Source organism: Triturus cristatus, chromosome 5_1 (genome assembly GCF_964204655.1).
Source record: "Triturus cristatus chromosome 5_1, aTriCri1.1, whole genome shotgun sequence".
NCBI classification, from domain to species: domain Eukaryota; kingdom Metazoa; phylum Chordata; class Amphibia; order Caudata; family Salamandridae; genus Triturus; species Triturus cristatus.
This window is the reverse complement of record NC_140587.1, coordinates 208,363,436-208,386,947: the sequence shown is the minus strand read 5'-3', so window position 1 is coordinate 208,386,947 and position 23,512 is coordinate 208,363,436.

Below are 23,512 nucleotides of genomic sequence, written 5' to 3'. Positions count from 1 at the left end.
AGAATATCGTGGTCAAGAATATCAAATTTAAGGTAAGAAATATTGTTTTAATAAATATAGAAGTTATTAATAACATTTGCACAGGGGTCAATTACGATGGAGGACACCGCAACGGCAAAAGGGACCACCCGCAATAGGTGCGGCGGTCCCACCATTCACATTATGATGCTCCTGCCACACTGGCGGGCTCATCCCGCATTTTTCACATTGCGGCGGGCGGTGCTGTAAGCAGCACCCGTCGTAATGTGAAAAATGCATGTTGTGCATTTGCATGCACAACGTGGCAGGCACCGATCGGTGCCTAACACCTTGCACATGCGAATGCAGTGGGGTACCATAAGTACCCCCCATGTGCCCACCCACCTCCTCAACATCCTGGGGGCCCGCAACGAGCCCCCAACTGCAAACCCTGCATGCCTATCCGTGGCGGCAATGCCGCCATGGAAAGGCTGCTCTCCGCCTGCATTGTAATATGGATGGCGGTGTCTTGCACACACCGCCACCATATCCAACCCCTTTTCTGCCCAGTCGACTCGTTGACAGCCAGAAAAGCGGCGGTCGGTCTTCCAGTCTGCCGCGGACCCCCAGCCATCCTAATATGGCGGGGGGTCATTCAGGCGTGGATGGCGGGCGGATCGCCCCCGACGGGCCGGCAGGGGCGATCCGCCCGCCATCCTAATAGGCCCCATAGTTGTTTAAAATATCAATTTTTGTATTTAGTGTTTTGTATTTTAGTTTATATTGCATGTGATGTATGTTTTTTGTATAAGGATTGTTTATGTTTTATAATATATGTGTTAAATATTTAGTAGTTATCAATTTTATTTTAAGTAAATTTAGCATTTTATAGTTCCGTAGCGGGTTGTGGGTTTATAGGGGAATAGGGTGGGAACTAATTTAATTATAATAAATTCATGATTATTTGCTATTTAATACTATTTATTTAATTTAGTTTTTATAGTGTTATTTGTGGAAAGACATTTATCTGTAATTAATTATTAATTGGTTGTTAAATTGGTTGTTAATTAATATTAATTGGTAATCAATCGTGTTAATTGTGTAATTATTTTTAGGTGCGGGTTGTAGGGTTTATAGGGGTAATGGTGGGAAGTAATTTTTGATAAATTAATTAATAATTAGTTGATCATTAATATTAATTAATTATTAGATATTTAATTAGGGTGTTTGTTTATACTTTTGTATGTGTGGGTTTTACTTTTATAGGGGTCCAGTGTGGGGAGTAAATTATTTTACTTACTTTATAATTAGTTGTTCGATACTATTAGTTTTTTTATTGAAAATTAGTTTTAATTGTGTACTACATTTTTTTACAGTTTCATTTTAGCTGTGGGTTTTGGGGATTATGGGGGTAAAGTGTGGAAGTTAATTGATTTTTATGAGTTTACATTTTTTTAATTATTAATATTTCTTTAATTGGTAATTAATTATGTAATTTAAGGAAGTACATTTAAAAAAAATTAGATGTGGGTTGTGAATTGTGTGGTGTTATGGGGAAGGAAATAAAAAAAAAAAAATTCATGTAAAATTCATGTTTTTGTTTTTAGATAATTTCTAGTTAAAAATATTTATTTGTTTGAATTTTTTTATTTATTTTATTTAATATAATATTTGTAGGTATTTCTCATGTGTATTTAACATTATAATATGTATTAAACAATTATATTACATATATTTCTATTTGAACTTTTAACATATTTATATATTTTGTAATTTATTTTGTTTTTTAAATATTTTTGTTGTTAATATTTTGTTTGTTTTTAATTTTAAACTTTTCCTACTATTGCATTCACTGGAGTGGGAATAGTCATTTTTACCCCTCCGCTATCCAATACTTTCCCTACTGTTGCACTCACTGGAGTGGGAAGAGTAATTTTTACCCCTTCTCTATCCAACACATTCCCTACTGTTGCAATTATTGGAGTGGGAATAGTAATTTTTACACCTGTGATATCCAACAATTTTCCTACTGTTGCACTGACTGGTGTGGGAATAGTAATTTTTACCCCTCCGCTATCCAACACTTTCCCTACTGTTTCACTGATTGGAGTGGGAATACTAAATGTTATTGCCCCACTATCCAACACTTTCCCTACTGTTGCACTCACTAGAGTGGGAATAGTAATTTTTACCCCTCCGCTATCCAACACTTTCCCTACTGTTGCAATCACTGGAGTGGTAATAGTAATTATTACCCCTCCGATAGCCAACTCTTTACTTACTGTTACACTCACTAGAGTGGGAATATTAATTTTTACACCTCCGCTATCCAACACATTCCATACTGTTACAATTATTGGAGTGGGAATAGTAATTTTTACACCTGCGATATCCAACAATTTCCCTACTGTTGCACTGACTGGTGTGGGAATTGTAATTTTTACCCCTCCGCCATCCAACACTTTCCCTACTGTTGCACTGATTAGAGTGGGAATAGTACATTTTATCCCACCACTATCCAACACTTTCCTTACTGTTGCACTCACTGGAGGGTGAATAGTAATTTTTACCCCTCCACTATCCAACACATTCCCTACTGTTACAATTATTGGAGTGGGAATGGTAATTTGTACCCCTGCGCTATCCAACAATTTCCCTACTGTTGCACTGACTGGTGTAGGAATAGTAATGTTTACCCCTCAGCTATCCAACACTTTCTCTACTGTTGCACTGATTGGAGTGGGAATAGTAATTTTTAACCCTCCGCTATCCAACACTAGTTTGATGTTTGAATTTATAATAAAATGTTTTTTTATTCGTTTTTAATTAATTTTAAAATGATAAAATAAATTAAAATTAATAGTTTATTAATTGTTTTAAACTAAATATATATATTAATTATTATGTATATGTGTTTAACTTTTCATTTAATTTTATTTTTTATATGTGTTAGAATTTATATCAAATCTACTTTTTTATATTAATTTTATTTGTTAACATATTTAATATTTATTATTTTATTTTATATATATATATATATATATATATTCAGCTCCACTGCACCTTGGGCCAGCGCACTCACGGACGGGTGCTATAACGCGGAGGTGCAACCGCGTACAATGTGAACGCTCATTCCTTCTTCCCTTTCTCAATCAGGAAAAGCACTCACAGGGGTCTTTAGTTTGGCAGAGTTTTTAATTCATGCAACCCATAAATAACTAAGCCTGGGCGAAGCACTACGCTACGCTCGCGTAGTTTGCGAAGTTCGCGCTACTTCGCACTACGCGAACTGCACGTAGCACAGTGCGAACACGCGTAGCGTAGTGTTGCGTAGTGCTGCGGTCATTTTTTGCTTGCTCGCGGTCCTCAACGTCAAGTTGGCGACCGCAAGCAAGCAAAATGACATCCCGGCGAGACTTTTTCCTTGTTCGCGATCAGCAACATCAAGTTGGCGATCGCGAGCATGGAAAATAAGCCTCCTGGCGAGATTCCCAACGCGAGGAGGTCAGGTTTCTCATTGCGAGGGGTCGCGTATGCTCGCGACCGCTCGCGATGAGAAACTACCAGTTCGCGTTGAGAAAGCTACCGCTCGAGTAAAAATCTACTCGAGCAGCAGAAAACTACAGCTCGCACTGTGCAAGATGCCATTTTCAATGATTGCACAGTGCCGGTTGCTTGTCCGCACTGTGCAATCATTGAAAACAACATCTGGCACAGTGCGAACATGTTACTACGCAGTTCGCGAAGGGGTACGCGTAGCTCGCGTAGTGCGAACTTCACTTTGCGTAGCTTCGCGAAGTGCTACTTCGCGAACTACGCCCACCCTTATAAATAACATGACGCGTTTCGGCTACTGCCTTTTTCCAATGTTACAAAATTGCGCGCCAAACACCGACACTTTAAAAGAGATCGTCAATATCCGGTCACATGATGCGAGTCAAAGCAAGATCAAAATCAACATAGGACCATACTCTCACTGTTCTAATACAGGCACCATCTTGGAACATATATCGGGAGGTTAAATCCAAATGTCCAACGCAAAATAAGCCTTCTAATGTAAGTACTATATAATACTTTCAATGATTATCATTAGACATATTGTGTAATGAAATCAGGACATTATCATGATTTAAACAGATCGCGCTAATTACAATTTAGCCGTATATCGGCATCTTTACGCAAACATCTCCTTTAATTTCCAAGATCAGGGCGTATCTATAGTACAATCATGCCGTGTATCGGCAAAGTCCCTTCTTTGCTTAGTTGATTACATGCATCAAAAGACCATCAAATCAATAAATCACATAGCATGTTTACAAGACTACACAGATTCTTTACCCAGAATATAACGAAAGAACAACGGGAAGCGATCAAGAATTTATGTGATGATACTGAGATCATATGTAAACCCTCAGATAAAGGAGGCAATATAGTTCTTCAAATGAGAGAGGACTATAATAAAGAAGCACAAAGACAGTTATCAGACAGCAATAACTATCGGAAAACCAATAGGAATACCTATTTGGAAAGTGTCCAAAGATATCATGACCTTATCAAGATGTGGTTTGACAAATCTATGCTGAATATGGACGAATTCCTTTTTCTTCGATGTTTAAATCCGGTGGTGCCTACTTTTTACCACATTCCGAAGATACATAAAGACTGTGAAAAACCTCCGGGAAGACCGATTGTCTCCTCACAAGGGGGACTTACGGAACATTTATCAATTTTTGTTGATTTTTTCCTCTTTCCTTTCGTTAAAGAACTACCAGCATATATCAAAGACCCGCGAGACTTTCTGAACCGAATTGAAAATCAATCATGGGACTCAGAGTATAAATTAATTGTCCTGGACATCACAAGTCTCTATACCCGTATAAATCATGAGCATGGTCTGGAAGCGGTGGCCCATTTTCTGAATAAAAAAACCTTTGAAGTTTATAGAACATAACAAAATGATTTTACAATTCACAGAATTTTATTTGACAAATAACATCTTCGTATTTGGTGAGGATTATTACCAACAGATCTCCGGTACTGCGATGGGCACCTGCTTTGCCCCCAGCTATGCAAACTTGTTGGTAGGCTGGTGGGAGGAGCAGGTGTCCAAAGCACAGGGAACTATTGACATGAGTAGGGTAGTTTCCTGGTACCGTTATATCGATGATCTGTGCATTGTGTGGAATGGCTCAATGGAGTCAGCTAATGAGCTTATTGTGAATCTGAATCACAATGTGGTAAATCTAGAGTTCAGTGGTGAGGTTAGTCCCAATACGGTAAACTTCTTAGATTTAAAGATAACCATCATAGACAACAAACCAAATGTGTCACTATACCGAAAACCCACAGCTGGGAATTCCTTATTACATGCGGCTAGCAATCATCCATCAAGATTGATCAGAAGTATCCCGTACGGTGAATTCTTAAGGCTAAAGCGTAACAGCACAAGGAATTCGGATTTTGAACTAGCAGTCATGGCCAGTCTGAACAGATTTGTCATTAGGGGTTATAATAGGGACTTTCTAGAAGTAACTCTAAATAGGGTGAATAGTATATCAAGGGAAACACTCCTGTCAAATGAGAAAAGGGATAACAAAGTAAAGACAGGAGACAATAAGTTCAGGATGATAACTACTTTTTCTAATGAAGCCAATAATTTAAGACAAATCATGAAAAAGAATTGGAATATACTCAAAACTGACAATGTGATAGGTTCAGACATTCCAGCCGGATATTGACGATCTCTTTTAAAGTGTCGGTGTTTGGCGCGCAATTTTGTAACATTGGAAAAAGGCAGTAGCCGAAACGCGTCATGTTATTTATGGGTTGCATGAATTAAAAACTCTGCCAAACTAAAGACCCCTGTGAGTGCTTTTCCTGATTGAGAAAGGGAAGAAGGAATGAGCGTTCATATATATATATATATATATATATATATATATATATATATATATATATATATATATATATATATATATACCTACTGGCAGTCGCCAGTAGGTAGTTATAGTTAGGACCTATTTTCCATAGGAAATCTACAACATTCTATTTGGAATAACGTTGGCGCCGATTGACGAATCTTCGCAAAATTTTCCAAACTTTTGCTCAGCTCCAGTCCGCTCATATTCACGGTGATTCGTCAAGCGGGGGCCCAAAACACGTTTTCCCCATGCATTTTCCCATAGGACCTGTTGACGCAGCTACAGCCCGAACTGCTGAACGGAATTACACCAAATTTGGCAAAGATGTAGTCCTCAATTCAGGCTCGTGCCTTTTGCTTAAATGGTGTAAATCCGTTCAGTAGTTCCTGAGAAAATTAGAGTTAAAAAGAAAGATATATCTGGGCGGAGCCTAACCACACAGCTCATCGTGAGATCTGATTGGCTGTCAGTACTTCATCCAAGAAGTGTTGGCAGCCATCTTGGGACCAATATACATGATAGCACCTCATTAACAAGCATTGCAGTTAATAGAAGGTTTTAAGACTTTAGTTACGTTATAAATCATTTGTTGATGGTACCATACTCATTTTAGGAATTATGGTGTGTTCTAAGGTGATTTTACCATGTGAAAACGCCTTCTGCTGTGATATCATGAATCATGTTTGAGAGAAATCTATTTTCTCATGCTTTTACCACAGAATTTTGGAAGGTGATCTATAAGCTAAACTGAGAGCATATTTTCTGTAAATTCACATTATCTTTCTCAGTCATGTGAGAATGAAGTCTGACATTCTCAGTAAAACATGTACATCCAACAAGGGCAGAGACTGTCAGTTGATTCCTTTGTGTTGTACTGCAGCTTCCCAGAGTGTTCTAAAGAACAACTAGAGCGCTAACAGTCTTACTTATGACAAACGTATTGCACACCTGAAGCCATCTTGATTGGAATAAAGTGGTAACTCTTGAAACATTTAATTTAAAAAGGAACACAATGAAGGGGTTCATTTTGCCATAGAAAGTATGATTAGTGCTGCAGAAAGAAAAATTAGGGCACATTTTGAGTGACTTCTCAAATCCTCTTCAATTTCATCAAAAATTTCTGACATGCAGACTGAAACATGCACTTTCAATACTTCCCTGGTGAGCAGTAGCTTTACTACAGTGATCTAATGAGCAACTAGAGAACTAACATTCAGAATTAATTGCAAATATGTGACACATCTGAATGCCTTCTTGATGGAACCAAAGTTAAAAACTGAAAGTATTTCCTCTGAGGAGACTGCAGTAAATGAGGAAATTAGGAAACTTCATAACACATAAATCTCCCAAGATGGCCACCAGAGACAAAAGAGCCCAAATGTAGCCCAAATATCACCCAGATGTAGCCCAAGTATATTCCAATGACGCAATGTCCCAGAGTGTTCTTAAGAACAACTAGAGTGCTTACTGTCTTACTTATGACAAAAGTATGGCACACCTGAAGCCATCTTGATTGGAATAAACTGGTAACACTTAAAACATTTAATTTAAAAAGGAACACAATGAGGGGGTTCATTTTGCCATAGAAATTATGATTAGTGCTGAAGAAAGAAAAATTAGGGCACATTTTGAGTGACTTCTCAAATCCTCTTCTATTTCATTAAAAAATTCTGATATGCAGACTGAAACATGCACTTTTAATACCAGCAGCAGACTTCCGTAGTGAGCAGTAGCTTTACTACAGTGATCTAATAAGCAACTAGAGTGCTAACATTCTGAATTTATGGCAAATGTGTGACACATCTGAATGCCTTCTTGATGGAATCAAAGTAAAAAACTGAAAGTATTTCCTACTGAGGAGACTGCAGTAAATGAGGAAATTAGGAAACTTCATAACAAATAAATCTCCCAAGATGGCCAACAGACACAAAAGAGCCTAAATGCAGCACAAATATAACCCAGATGTAGCCCGCATGTAGCCCAATGACAGAAGTGTGCAAAACACTTATTTTTTGTGTATTTGCAGTTTTATATAGTGCAGGTATTGGAATGCTTTACATGAGCATTGGTTACATTACACAAGATCAAATTCATTTTGGTTGTAGACATGGGGAGATTAAGTGATTTGACCACAATCACAGAATGTTGAGCTGAAGCAGAAACTCCAACCTGGTTCCCCAGTTGCAAAGTCTGCAGCACTGTAAGTAACACCACATCCTCTCCCCTAAGTGCAACATTTAATCAAGTGGTCAACTGGATAAAAAAACATAAAGATTAAGAATAATTTAAAAGTTCTTTGTCGCTATTTGAAAACTCAGAAAATATGTCCTCATTTTAGTTTTTTAGAGCACTAACCATAATTATGATGCAAATAAGACCCTCTCAAATATGTAATTTCTAAAGGAAATGCTCTAGGTATTACAGTTTTGAATACATCAAGATGACGTCAGGCGTTCCACACTTTTGTAATAAATATATAACGTTAGCAATCTAGTTGTTCATTGGGATACTGTTGAGAGGCAGAGGCCAGGGGCATGGACTCTGAAAATTGAAGGCAGGTAGGAGAGTGCAGAGGCAACAATTTGACCACACTGGGCAGGCAGGAAGGGCAGTGGCAGCACAAAAGACTATAGAGGGCAGTGGAAAGGGGGGCAGGGGCAACAAACCAACAATGCAGGACTGGCAAGAGAGGCTGTGGCAATACAATAGACCATTGTGGGCAGAAGGAAGAGGCAGTGGTAGTACAACCATACATGACAACAGACCCGTTTCAGCCAGGAAACGTCCAATGTTTTTAAGCTCAAATGGGCTTTATTTGATCTGTCTCCTGTCTACAATCTCCTCTTTTTCAATGTAACTCAAAGGGGAAAATCAATACCCCATTTGTTTTCAAAATCTCCCTCTTACCAAGTTAACAAATGTTCGCAAGTATGGTACATTGGATCATGGTAGGCAGGAGGAATTGGGGTAGGGACATGGACTCGGATAACAGAGGACAGGAGGTACATGGAGAGGTGCACCAAACTGACCCTACAGGGCAGGCATCAGGGTTTGCAGCAGCACAATACACCACACAGGGCATGCGGGACGGGAGTGAAGCACAACAATCCATAGAAAGAAATAGGGAGGGGCCAGGACCATGCACATGGACAACAGAGAACAGAGGGGAAAGAGGCAATGGTAGCTAGCTGACCATAATGGACAGACAGGAGAGAAAGCTGCAGCATAACAGACCATAAAGGGCAGGAGGGACGATCAGGGGCATTACAATGGAACAGACATGCCAGGAGGGAGGGAATAGGGGTCTGCACATGGAAACAGAGGGCTGGGGGCAAGGGGGCAGGGCAGGAGCAGCAAGATGACCATGGAGGTCAGGCAGGATGGGCACTAGAAACAAGACACACCATGGAGAGCAACAGTGAGACTATGATGGCATACACACAGACCATGAAGGTAAGGTGGGAGGGGGTCAGGGGCAGCTAGCTGACCCCACCGGGAAGGTGGGAGGGGCCATGGCAGCACAGAAGACCATGCATGGCAAGCGGGAGGGTTAGTGGCAGCACAATGGAAATGATGGGCAAGAAGAAGGGTGCAAGGGCATGCACAAAGGACCATGGAGGATAGAAGGGAGGGTCAGGACCTGGTCACAGACAAGAGAGTTCAGGGGAAGGGGCCTCACAACAAACCGCGCAGCACAACATATCAGAGAGGGCAGAAGGGTGTGGCAGTAAAATGGACCATGGAGGACAGGAGGAAGGAGATAGGGGTATGGCATGTGGACAGGCAGGGTGGAGGTGGCAGGGACAGGTTACTGTCATCTGACAATGCTAGGCAGTTGGGAGGGGAGTGGCAGCTGAACAGAACACTCAGAGAAGATAGGAGTGGCAGGTCCATGGATCATGGTGGGCAAAAAGGATGGAGCAGGGGCATGCACAAAGACATCGGAGGGCAGGGGGGAGGAGAATAGGGGCAGCAAGCTAAGCACAGAGGCTAAGCAGGAGGTCAATGATGGGCCATAGAATTGGGCAATGGAGGGCAGGGGGAGTGGACTGGTACATGCTAAATTGAGGGCAGTGGCAGCACATCAGACCATGCATGGCAGGAGGGAGGAGGCTAGTCCATGGATTCAGACAACGGAGGATAGGGAGGAGGTGGATGGGGCAGCAAGCTAACTGTTCAGAGAAGGTGAGTATTAGGAACTTTATTGTTTTTAAAATGTGTGTCTGTGCGAACTACTTAAAATATGAACAAGTATGCAGCATAATCTCACTTTTATTCAGGAAGAAGAGGACGTTTGTGACTGTGACTCCGGGCTCACTTGGCAGAAACACCCCCTGACCCTCAACCCATCATTGAAAATGTAATGCCCACGAAAAGGGTAGGTGGACGCAGTGTTATATAGAACATAGTCCTGAGAGCACGATTGAAAATGAAAACTAGATATAGTATATGGTATAAACTATGCACCAAAAAGTGTGGTATAAGATGAACCGGGGCGTGAAATATAATATGCAATACATTGTGCGCGATGACAGATTCATTGGAGAGCGCGAGACAGCACAGGCACTAGCACGTGCTATGCGATATGCGCCTTGGAGTGTAATATGCACAGGTCAGTGTTGTGTAACCTAACTAGTCTCTAAAGTTGTAATATAAAATATGCGCTGGGGAGTGTAACGTTGCATATGCACTGTGACAAAGATATGGATTCCAGATTGTAATATGTATGGCATAGCGCTGTGCGTTATAACATAGGCATCGAGGAAGGCACGTTAGATTGGGCAATATAACCTGTGCGAAGACAAGTGTGGCATGACATATTCACGGGGTGGTGTTACAATGCACACGGGCTAGAGAGTGTCATAGCATACGCACTAGCTGGTGGAATACAACACAGAGGTGTGTGGCACTCGGCGGGCACTGGTGGGTGTAACACAGCATTGGGCTCAGCCAGGAGCACGCTGTGACTCTCAAGTGAGGTTTGTCTCCTTTCCAGAGAGTAAAATAAAAAGTGGATGTGTGTTTTTTTAACAGTGAGGGGGGTTTCTTGCATAGTTTGGTCGAATTTTTGTCGAATCCCCTTTGAATGGCTTGGTGTGTGTGTGTGTATTAAACGTGCCCGTCAATAGCTACCCATTTTTGTATAAATAAACGACAAGGGTGTCTACTTGGAGAGTACCCACCGGCGGGGGCGCCGGGATTAGGCACGGTTGGGCGTCAGACACGACAGAGCTTCACTAGCGGTGTAAATACATTCCACGTGGATTCATTGTATGCATAGTCGCCTTTTAATGAATATCACGCAAATCGTCATGGTGATAGGTACATACGGTTTGTCCAGCATGTCCTAGGTGTTTCTATAAATATATATATTTTTTAAATAATAAAAAACAAAGGCCGGCCCCTGGGAATGGGTTCCCCGGGGCCATAAGTGGCCTGAGGAGGGGGGCAACGGAGCCCCCCTCCTAAAGTATAAAAAAAAAAAGAAAAAAGGCCATGACCCGGGGGTTGGAGTCCCCGAGGCCGATTAAGGCCTTGGGAGGGGGGCCATGCGGCCCCCTTCAAAATTTAATGTTTTCAACAAAAAAATTAGGGTGCAGGCCCTGGGGGATGTGGTCCCCAGGGCCAATAAATTAGAAAAAGAAGGGGGGGGCACACAGCCCTCCTTCTTAAAAAAATAAAATAAATAAAAGACCGGCATTGCGCTGGAGGCCACGCCCCCTCCTTGCAGCACTCTGCAAACGCGCTGCCTGGCCAGTTGTAAGTTGGGGAATTAATTCCCCTTCAATACTGAGGATCCCTGAGGGCCAACTAGCCCAACAGGTATCTCCAGTATGCGCCAGGGAGCTGCGTTGCAGACAGGTGTTCTGAGGCCACGCCCCTTTTTACACCTATATGCAACGCAGCTCCGTGGCGCTTACTGGAAGAACCTAGTGGGCTAGTTTGACCCTAGGGACCCTTAGGTCTCAAGGGGACTTAATCTCTCAACTTAGAACGGCCACAGGGCGCGTTTACACAGTGGTGAAGGGAGGGGACGGGGCCTGAGGTGACGTGTGCAAACACGCCCTGTGGCGCGTTTTAAGTTGGGGAAATAATTCCCTTTCAATCCTGAGGGACCCTGGGGGTCAACTAGCCCACCAGGTGCTTCCAGTAAGCGCCACTGCTCTGTGTTGCAGAGAGGTGGTGCAGGCCGTGCCCCTTTTTACACCTCTCTGCAATGTCGCTTACTGGACGTACCTAGTGGGCTATTTTGCCCCTAGGGACCCTCAGGATTCAAGGGGACTTAATCTCCCAACTTAAAATGGCCACAGGGCGTGTTTACACAGTGGGGAGGGGAGGGGACGGGGCCTGAGGTGACGTGTGCAAAGACGCCCCATGGCGCGTTTTAAGTTGGGGAAATAATTCCCCTTCAATCCTGAGCGCACCTAGGGGCTAACTAGCCCACTAGGTGCTTCCAGTAAGCGCCACTGAGCTGCGTTGCAGAGAGGTGGTCCAGGCCGTGCCACTTTTTACACCTCTCTGCAACGTAGCTCTGTGGCACTTACTGGAGGTACCTAGTGGCAAGTTGGACCCTAGGGACCGTCAGGATTCAAATGAACTTAATCTCCCAACTAAAAACGGCCACAGGGCGTGTTTACACAGTGGTGAAGGGAGGGGACGGGGCCTGAGTTAACGTTTGCAAACACTCTCTGTGGCACGTTTTAAGTTGGGGAAATAATTCCCCTTCAATCCTGAGGGATCCTGGGGGCCAACTAGCCCACCATGTGCTTCCAGTAAGCACCACTGCGCTGCGTTGCAGAGAGATGGTCTAGGCCGTGCCCCTTTTTACATCTCTCTGCAACGCAGCTCTGTGGCGCTTACTGGAGGTAACTAGTGGTCTAGTTGGACCCTAGGGACCCTCAGGATTCAAGGGGACTTAATCTCCTAATTTAAAATGGCCACAGGACGTGTTTACACAGTGGGGAATGGAGGGGACGGGGCCTGAGGTGACGTGTGCAAATACGTCCTGTGGCGCGTTTTAAGACGTAGTTTTAATCTCCTGCCCTATTATATACTAGGGGCTTACAGAGGAGGTCATGCTAATCACAGGGGGACCCCAACGCATAGTGTTCCCTAGTGTATGTAGGTGTTTTCACTATATTATGAGTGTCTTTTAACATAGCACTGGCTCTAGGACTGGTTAGTCAGACTCAGTTACCACCAGTATCCGTCTGAAAAAGTTGAGGGTACAGGATGATTTTGCAACAAGGCTTCTTTCTGCTCTTCTGTTTGTTCTTTCTGCACGTTATCCTTCTTCCTGCACTTTTCTTTATCTTTGAGGACTTCTGTTGCTTCTTTCTGCATTTCTTTTTTTTCTTTCTGTGCGTTTTTTCTTCTTTCTTCACATGTCCTATCTCTGTAGGCATAGTTAGAAATTAGCATTTAAAAAACCTTTGAAATTCACTGAAAAAACCACAGGTTTCAGGCACGTTATAGTTAGGAATTAGCATTTAAAAAACCTTAGAAATTCACTGAAGAAACCATAGGTTTCAGGGGCGTTATAGTTAGCTGGACTTTTCACTCGTAGAAAACCATTAAAATTCCCCCGTTATAGTTAGTTCAGCTAACTATAACTCGCGCGCCCGCAATGCACTGCTGATGACGTCACATATTACATCACTCATGACTTGGTCAGTGACATCACTCATGACATCACTGATTACATCTCAAATGACATCACTGATGACATCACTGATGACACCATCCTTGTGATAGAGTGGCAGAACTCCTCTCCCCCTAATATAACCTTTGATACACACATTCAAAAATAGAAACTAACATTTTCAAAACAATGGACATACCAATACCAGTTACAACAACCTATTCAGTAATTCTAAGATCCACATACACATCCATTCATTCATCAACAGTCCTATACAGTCACTCATACATGTACTCACTCATCATATGTACTCATACACCTATACATCCTGTTACACAATGCCACTTATCCATAGAGTTACTCACGCACATAGTCACTCATGCTAATAAAGAATCAAACATCCATTTACTTGCATATACAGTTATACACACACCACCACACTTACTTCTACAGAAACTTACACATACTTAGTCTTTTACACAATCACTTATAGAAACACATACTTATTTATACAGGAACTCTTCCAATCTCTCACTCTCAGATATTCTCACTTATATATACCAATAGTCACATATACTAGTTTAAAACATATGTAGTTACTCATAAAGACACTATTGAGACAGTCATTCACTCACTAACACACCCATGCACACACTCATCCAGCCATACAGTCCTGCACACATGCTGTCTTCAACACATACAAATAGTGAGTCACTCATTCATGCACCTATGCACTACGTAATACCCCCCACCGAACCATACAGACACTCAGACACTCATACTGATACTCAAAAAACCAACTAATAACCTATATAGACTGATACAGATATTTACATATTTAAACATTATTCACTAAGCCATGTATTCACTAAGATACACTTAATCAGTCAGTTATACAATCAATTTTTCAAAAACAAATCATCCATTTAGACATACATATATAAAACATATGTAATTTTCAGAAAAACACACATTCACTGGATGATGGCATCAGTGATGTCATGAGTGATGTCATTTAAGATGTCATCAGTGATGTCATCAGTGATGTCACTGACCATGTCATGAGTGATGTAATATGTGTCATCAGCAGTGCATTGCGGGCGCGTGAGTTATAGTTAGCTGAACTAACTATAACGGGGGAATTTCAATGGTTTTGTACGAGTGAAAAATCCAGCTAACTATAACGCCCCTGAAACCTATGGTTACTTCAGTGAATTTCTAAGGTTTTTTAAATGCTAATTCCTAACTATAACGTGCCTGAAACCTATGGTTTTTTTTGTGAATATATATATATATATATTTTTTTTTTGTTGCAATGTGGCTTATTCCGGATCGCTCAGCAGCGGGTGCGAGTGTTGGGCCAAGCCAATGGCCAGGAATCAATTTTCAACCAAAAGACACTCGCACTCGGGAACCTTGAAAAGATTTATTTAGTTGACTAAATGAATCTTTTCAAGGTTCCCGAGTGCGAGTGTCTTTTGGTTTAAAAAAAAAAAAAAATATATATATATATATATATATATTCCACGTTATAGTTAGATCAGGTAACTATAACTTGCGCGCCCACAATAAACTGCTGATGACGTCACATATTACATCACTCATGACATGGTCAGTGACATCACTCTTCACATCAATGATGACATCTGAAATGACACATTGTGGATTGCGGTCGCGCAAGTTATAGTTACCTGATCTAACTATAACGTGGAATTTCATTGGTTTTTTACGAGTAAAATGTACAGCTAACTATAACATGTGTGAAACCTATGGTTTTTTCAGTGAATTTGCAAGGTTTTTTAAATGCTAATTCCTAACTATAACGTGTGTGAAACCTATGTTTTTTTCAGTGAATTTGTACGTTTTTTAAATGCTAAGTTATGTATTTATTTTTAATTTTTGCACGCGCGGTGCGCTTCGCGCACCGTGCGCGCGCTGTGGGCACTCGGTGCGCTTCGCGCACCTAGCGCCCACGTGGAGCATTTCGTACCATGCACGCCTCGCCATTTTTTACAAAATATCAATTGTTTTTTTCTGTCGTGGGGGTCCTTAGATTTATATATTAAATGTGATTGTTAATTCTTTTTATTTTTTTATTTTTTTTTACCGTACACGTACGGTAAGCTTACCGTACGCGCACCCCGCGATTTTTTTTTTTAAATTATTAAATTCATTTTTCATACTTTTAGGTCCTTCGTGAACCCCCTGACGAATGCTAGGGGGTCTGCAACTCTCTTCATGGCCCCCTTTTCGTGTTATCAACCTTTTTTTCTCAGTGCGAGAGACAGAAAATGGAGGCCGATACTTCCTGGTTTCGACCGATTCGAATGTTTACTTTGATCTAACAACCAATCAGAAACGCGCTCGCGCACGGCACCGTACGCGTACGGTAAGCTTACCGTAAGCGCACGGTAAGCGCACGGAGCGCTGCCACAGATATATATATTGATTTAAATGCTATTTTCTCAGGAACTACTGAACAGATTTACACCAGACCTACAAAAGGCACTTCCTTGACCTTATGGCTACCTGTCTGCCAAATTACAAGTAATTCTGTTCAGCCGTTCGGGCTGTAGCTGTGTCTAAAGGTCCTATGGAAAAATGCATGGGGAAAACGCGTTTTGGGACCCCCCTTTTTTCTCAGCCCCCGCTTGACGAATCACCCCGAGACTTTCAGGGTAGGAGCGGAGCGTAGCGCCCCATTAGTTTTGAAAGTTTCACGAGGATTCATCAACCGGTGCCAAAGTTATTCAAAATAGAATTTTCAGATTTCCTATGGAAACACGGTCCTATCTATAACTATCTACTGGCGACCGCCAGTAGATAATATATATATATACATTCACTGAAAAAACCATAGACACGTTACACTTGGAAATTAGCATTTAAAAAACCTTAGAAATTCACTGAAAAAAACATAGGTTTCAGACACATTGGGGTCGATTACGATCCCAGGTCGGACAGCTCTCCGAGAGCTGTCCGTAGCCTTACCGTGCGACTGCCACGTACCCATAGCCGGTCCGTCCTGTAGAGGAAGTACGATGCGCATAACTGCCAAAAACACAACTGATATGTAGGCTGTGATTCAAGCTCCATTCTCCGTCCGAGCCGTAACTCCTAACTCTGAACCGAGTCGACTGGAAGCAGTATCCATAGCAGTTTCCGGCATGACAAGTACGATGCGTACTTCCTACGCGCCGGACGGGTCGCCACATACGGCACGTCACAGCATCCGGAAAACAAGCATTTCAGCTACGATTCGCGCCACAACTCAATCCACGGCTACGACACGGACCAACTTGCAGCGGGTACGAGACGGAGCAACAAGCAGCGTGTACGACACGAACACATCATGAATCCCATCGCGCAGGTCATACCAGTACTCTACATCTATGACCGGATCACGAACCGACGCCGACGGCGCAGGCGGTAAGTCAGGCACCTACCACACAAACAAACGACACGAACCCGCAAAATGGCACACACACGCAGGGGATCCACATCCTGGCCACTAACAACAGGCCACCATAGGGGTTGTATGGCCAACACCACTACCACCCCTACCCATAGGGCTTATGTTCCCCAGCACCCCTGCCACCCCCAGCCATAGGGGACCTGTTGCCCATCACCCCTGCCAGCCCCACTCATAGGGGACCTGGTGCCTGTTAGAATTGGGAATCTCTGGTTGGCACAGGTATGCACTTGTGACAAGCAGGGACTCTAAGTCAGAGTGAGCGGATCACCCTTTCAAATAACCCCTGCTCACCCTTTAGGTAGTGTGGCGCAAGCAGTCAAGACTATTCTCAGGGCATCATAGCTTAAGCATTTGTGAACACATACAGTAATACAATGACACACCACAAATGGACACCAGTCAAGGTTGTATAAAAATAGTTTTCTTTATATAAGGCTTAGCACAAGACCAGATTAACGAATAAAAATGACCACAGTATTATTTTAAAGTTCAATGTTCTTGTAGAAAGGCTTAGAATACAAAAATAGGCTTCTTTTAGTTAATTACGCTTCTTTCAAGGCTCTGTACGGTTCGTACCTGGATGTGCGACTCGTTGGTATTCAAAACAAGGAAAGTACGAGTCTAACAATCGTTGCGGACTCCGGGGTCCGTGGCATGCACGCTGCGGTGCGAACAGAACAAAGTACCTTGGTTTTGTAGCGTCCACGACGGACAGTGCGGGACAAGTCGATGGGTCCGGGTAGTAGCTTGACAGCGTATTCGGATGCTGGTCGGGTCGCAGCGTCGGTACGCGACGTTGGTACGGGACCTTCAGGGATACGTTGCAGATGTCCCGGATTGGCTTGCAGAGTCCGTGGCGTTCGGCGTTTGAGCCGTACCTTCGGTGCGGATAGGCGGCGACACTTTTCGGCATGCCGTACGGCGTACGGGGAGGATCGGTGTGATGCGGCTTCTTGGCTCTGAGCACGGCACAGTGCAGTACGTCTTAGCAGCGTACGGACCGTACCTGCGGGTCAACGAAGCTTGGGTCCGGCGTACAGGATTAGGCAGCCAGGGTTGTATGACTCACATCAGCGGGGAAGGTTAGGTGCGATGCGGCCGGGAGGGATACAGTGCGTACTAAAGCTTTTAAATCAGCGTAGACACACGGTGCCGGGCGGCAAAGACACGGCTTCACGGCGGATGGGGTACGGGTTGTACCGGGGCCAAATCCAGCGGGAAACAAGCAAGAATTGTCCAGGCAACTCAATTTTGGAAGGCAGATGAGTTCAATGGTCCTGGGACTCAGTTCAGGGGGCAAACTCTCTTCCAAGCCCTTGGAGATTGTTGAAAACAAAGTTGCAAAGTCTCTTTTAGTCCTTTCCTCTCCTTTCTCAACAAGGTACCAACTGCAGGCCAATCCCCCAGGTTAGGGAAAGTTACTCCTCCTTCAGCTTCTTCCAGGTCCTTCTAGTCAGGCAGAGTTTCTTCGTGGTTCAATCAGGATCTGATTTCTTAGGAGCAGGGCTCCTACATTTATACCAAGTTTCTTTTGTCTTTACAGGCCAGGGGGGCCTTTGCCTAATCCCAGTCCAGTTCTTTTTAGTGAGGAGCACTTTGTTGTTGGGACTCTGGCTTCTTCTTTCAGCAGGCAGGGCAGAGACATCAGACGCTCCCCAGGGGGTGGAGCCAGCATTGTGGTGGCAGAGCACATCCCTATTCAGAGTCAAGGTGCACTCCTCCCACCCATCCTGGTGTAATCTCTCTATTCACCACCTGGCAGCCCCAGCCTGTCTCCTGGAACTTCCCAGCCCTGTCACTCAAGCTACACACAAAGAAGATAGCCCCCCTCCAGAGGCGGACTGAAATGGTTAGGCACGCAAAGGCTAACTTTGTAAAAGTAGCATTTGCAAACCCAGGATATTAAAATAACCTTTGCTAAAAGATGTATTTTATTATTCTGAGTTCAGGCATACTAAACATGAATTTCTACCATGCTTCCTGAGCCTGATAGGATTATAGAGTGTTATAATCTAGCAGCCCATTCTGGCCTATGGAGAGCAGGTAGCCTTACAATAGTGAAAAACGAAAATGGCTGTAATTCACTATTAGGACATGCCACTCACTTCAGGGCATGTCCTACCTTATCCTTACAATGCACCCTGCCCTAGGGCCTACCATAGGGGTGACTAACATGAAGGTAAGGGAAGGTTTAGGGACTGGCAAGTGGGGACACTTGTCCAGTCGGCATGACGGTACCAGACTGCATGCAGGTTCTGCAATGGCAGACCTTAGATACATTTTACCAGGCTGCTTCTGTGGGTGGCACAACCAGTGCTGCAAGCCCACTAGCAGCATTTGGATATACAAGCCCTTGGCACCCCTGGTGCACTCTACTAGGAACTGATAGTAAACCAAATGAGCCAAACATGGAAGTCAATTCTCATAATAAATTTTCCCATAGGGAGCACTTGCCCTGTGGCACTGGATGGCAGTGGCACAGGGCCCTGAGCAGCTAACACCAGCACAAAAATACATTGAGGCACAGATAAAAAGGGAAGGGTGACCCACGCCAATGGTGCCAGGTCTAACAGTGCCCATCACTACTGCCACCCCCACTCATAGGGCTTATGTTGCCCATCACCCCTGCCACCCCCAGCCATAGGGCATATGTTGCCCATCACTACTGCCACCTTCACCCATAGGGGACCTGTTGCCCATCACCCCTGCCACCCCCACTCATAGGGGACCTGGTGCCCATCACTACTGCCACCCCCACTCATAGAGGACCTGTTTCCCATCACTACTGCCACCCCCAGCCATAGGGGACCTGGTGCCCATCACCCCTGCCACCCCCACTCATAGGTGACCTGTTGTCCATCACTCCTGCCAACCCCACTCATAGGGGACCTGGTGCCCATCACTACTGCCACCCCCAGCCGTAGGTGACCTGTTGCCCATCACCCCTTTCACCCCCACTCATAGGGGACCTGGTGCCCATCACTACTGCCACCCCCAGCCACAGGTGACCTGTTGCCCATCACCCCTGCCACCCCCACTCAAAGGGGACCTGGTGCCCATCACTACTGCCACCCCCACCCATAGGTGACCTGTTGCCCATCACCCCTGCTACCCCCACTCATAGGGGACCTGGTGCCCATCACTACTGCCACCCCCAGCCGTAGGTGACCTGTTGCCCATCACCCCTTCCACCCCCACTCATAGGGGACCTGGTGCCCATCACTACTGCCACCCCCAGCCACAGGTGACCTGTTGCCCATCACCCCTGCCACCCCCACTCAAAGGGGACCTGGTGCCCATCACTCCTGCCACCCCCAGCCATAGGTGACCTGTTGCCCATCACCCCTGCTACCCCCACTCATAGGGGACCTGGTGCCCATCCCTACTGCCACCCCCAGCCATAGGGGACCTGTTGCCCATCACTACTGCCACCCCCACTCATAGGGCTTATGTTGCCCATCACCCCTGCCACCCCCAGCCATAGGGCATATGTTGCCCATCACTACTGCCACCCCCACCCATAGGGGACCTGGTGTCCATCACTACTGCCACCCCCAGCCATAGGGGACCTGTTGCCCATCACTACTGCCACCCCCACTCATAGGGCTTATGTTGCCCATCACCCCTGCCACCCCCAGCCATAGGGCATATGTTGCCCATCACTACTGCCACCCCCACCCATAGGGGACCTGTTGCCCATCACCTCTGCCACCCCCACTCATAGGTGACCTGTTGCCCATCACTACTGCCACCCCCACACATAGGGGACCTGTTGCCCATCACCCCTGCCACCCCCACTCATAGGGGACCTGGTGCCCATCACTACTGCCACCCCCAGCCATAGGTGACCTGTTGCCCATCACCACTGCCACCCCCACTCATAGGGGACCTGGTGCCCATCACTACTGCCACCCCCAGCCATAGGTGACCTATTGTCCATCACCCCTGCCACCCCAACTCATAGGGGACCTGTTGCCCATCACTACTGCCACCCCCACTCATAGAGCTTATGTTGCCCACCACCCCTGCCACCCCCAGCCATAGGGCATATCTTGCCCATCACTACTGCCACCCCCACCCATAGGGGACCTGGTGCCCATCACCCCTGCCACCCCCACTCATAGGTGACCTGTTGTCCATCACTCCTGCCAACCCCACTCATAGGGGACCTGGTGCCCATCACTACTGCCACCCCCAGCCGTAGGTGACCTGTTGCCCATCACCCCTTTCACCCCCACTCATAGGGGACCTGGTGCCCATCACTACTGCCACCCCCAGCCAAAGGTGACCTGTTGCCCATCACCCCTGCCACCCCCACTCAAAAGGGACCTGGTGCCCATCACTACTGCCACCCCCACCCATAGGTGACCTGTTGCCAATCACCCCTGCTACCCCCACTCATAGGGGACCTGGTGCCCATCACTACTGCCACCCCCAGCCATAGGTGACCTGTTGCCCATCACCCCTTCCACCCCCACTCATAGGGGACCTGGTGCCCATCACTACTGCCACCCCCAGCCACAGGTGACCTGTTGCCCATCACCCCTGCCACCCCCACTCAAAGGGGACCTGGTGCCCATCACTACTGCCACCCCCAGCCATAGGTGACCTGTTGCCCATCACCCCTGCTACCCCCACTCATAGGGGACCTGGTGCCCATCCCTACTGCCACCCCCAGCCATAGGGGACCTGTTGCCCATCACTACTGCCACCCCCACTCATAGGGCTTATGTTGCCCATCACCCCTGCCACCCCCAGCCATAGGGCATATGTTGCCCATCACTACTGCCACCCCCACCCATAGGGGACCTGGTGTCCATCACTACTGCCACCCCCAGCCATAGGGGACCTGTTGCCCATCACTACTGCCACCCCCACTCATAGGGCTAATGTTGCCCATCACCCCTGCCACCCCCAGCCATAGGGCATATGTTGCCCATCACTACTGCCACCCCCACCCATAGGGGACCTGTTGCCCATCACCTCTGCCACCCCCACTCATAGGTGACCTGTTGCCCATCACTACTGCCACCCCCACACATAGGGGACCTGTTGCCCATCACCCCTGCCACCCCCACTCATAGGGGACCTGGTGCCCATCACTACTGCCACCCCCAGCCATAGGTGACCTGTTGCCCATCACCACTGCCACCCCCACTCATAGGGGACCTGGTGCCCATCACTACTGCCACCCCCAGCCATAGGTGACCTATTGTCCATCACCCCTGCCACCCCAACTCATAGGGGACCTGTTGCCCATCACTACTGCCACCCCCACTCATAGAGCTTATGTTGCCCATCACCCCTGCCACCCCCAGCCATAGGGCATATCTTGCCCATCACTACTGCCACCCCCACCCATAGGGGACCTGGTGCCCATCACCCCTGCCACCCCCACTCATAGGTGACCTGTTGTCCATCACTCCTGCCAACCCCACTCATAGGGGACCTGGTGCCCATCACTACTGCCACCCCCAGCCGTAGGTGACCTGTTGCCCATCACCCCTTTCACCCCCACTCATAGGGGACCTGGTGCCCATCACTACTGCCACCCCCAGCCACAGGTGACCTGTTGCCCATCACCCCTGCCACCCCCACTCAAAGGGGACCTGGTGCCCATCACTACTGCCACCCCCACCCATAGGTGACCTGTTGCCCATCACCCCTGCTACCCCCACTCATAGGGGACCTGGTGCCCATCACTACTGCCACCCCCAGCCGTAGGTGACCTGTTGCCCATCACCCCTTCCACCCCCACTCATAGGGGACCTGGTGCCCATCACTACTGCCACCCCCAGCCACAGGTGACCTGTTGCCCATCACCCCTGCCACCCCCACTCAAAGGAGACCTGGTGCCCATCACTACTGCCACCCCCAGCCATAGGTGACCTGTTGCCCATCACCCCTGCTACCCCCACTCATAGGGGACCTGGTGCCCATCCCTACTGCCACCCCCAGCCATAGGGGACCTGTTGCCCATCACTACTGCCACCCCCACTCATAGGGCTTATGTTGCCCATCACCCCTGCCACCCCCAGCCATAGGGCATATGTTGCCCATCACTACTGCCACCCCCACCCATAGGGGACCTGGTGTCCATCACTACTGCCACCCCCAGCCATAGGGGACCTGTTGCCCATCAATACTGCCACCCCCACTCATAGGGCTTATGTTGCCCATCACCCCTGCCACCCCCAGCCATAGGGCATATGTTGCCCATCACTACTGCCACCCCCACCCATAGGGGACCTGTTGCCCATCACCTCTGCCACCCCCACTCATAGGTGACCTGTTGCCCATCACTACTGCCACCCCCACACATAGGGGACCTGTTGCCCATCACCCCTGCCACCCCCACTCATAGGGGACCTGGTGCCCATCACTACTGCCACCCCCAGCCATAGGTGACCTGTTGCCCATCACCACTGCCACCCCCACTCATAGGGGACCTGGTGCCCATCACTACTGCCACCCCCAGCCATAGGTGACCTATTGTCCATCACCCCTGCCACCCCA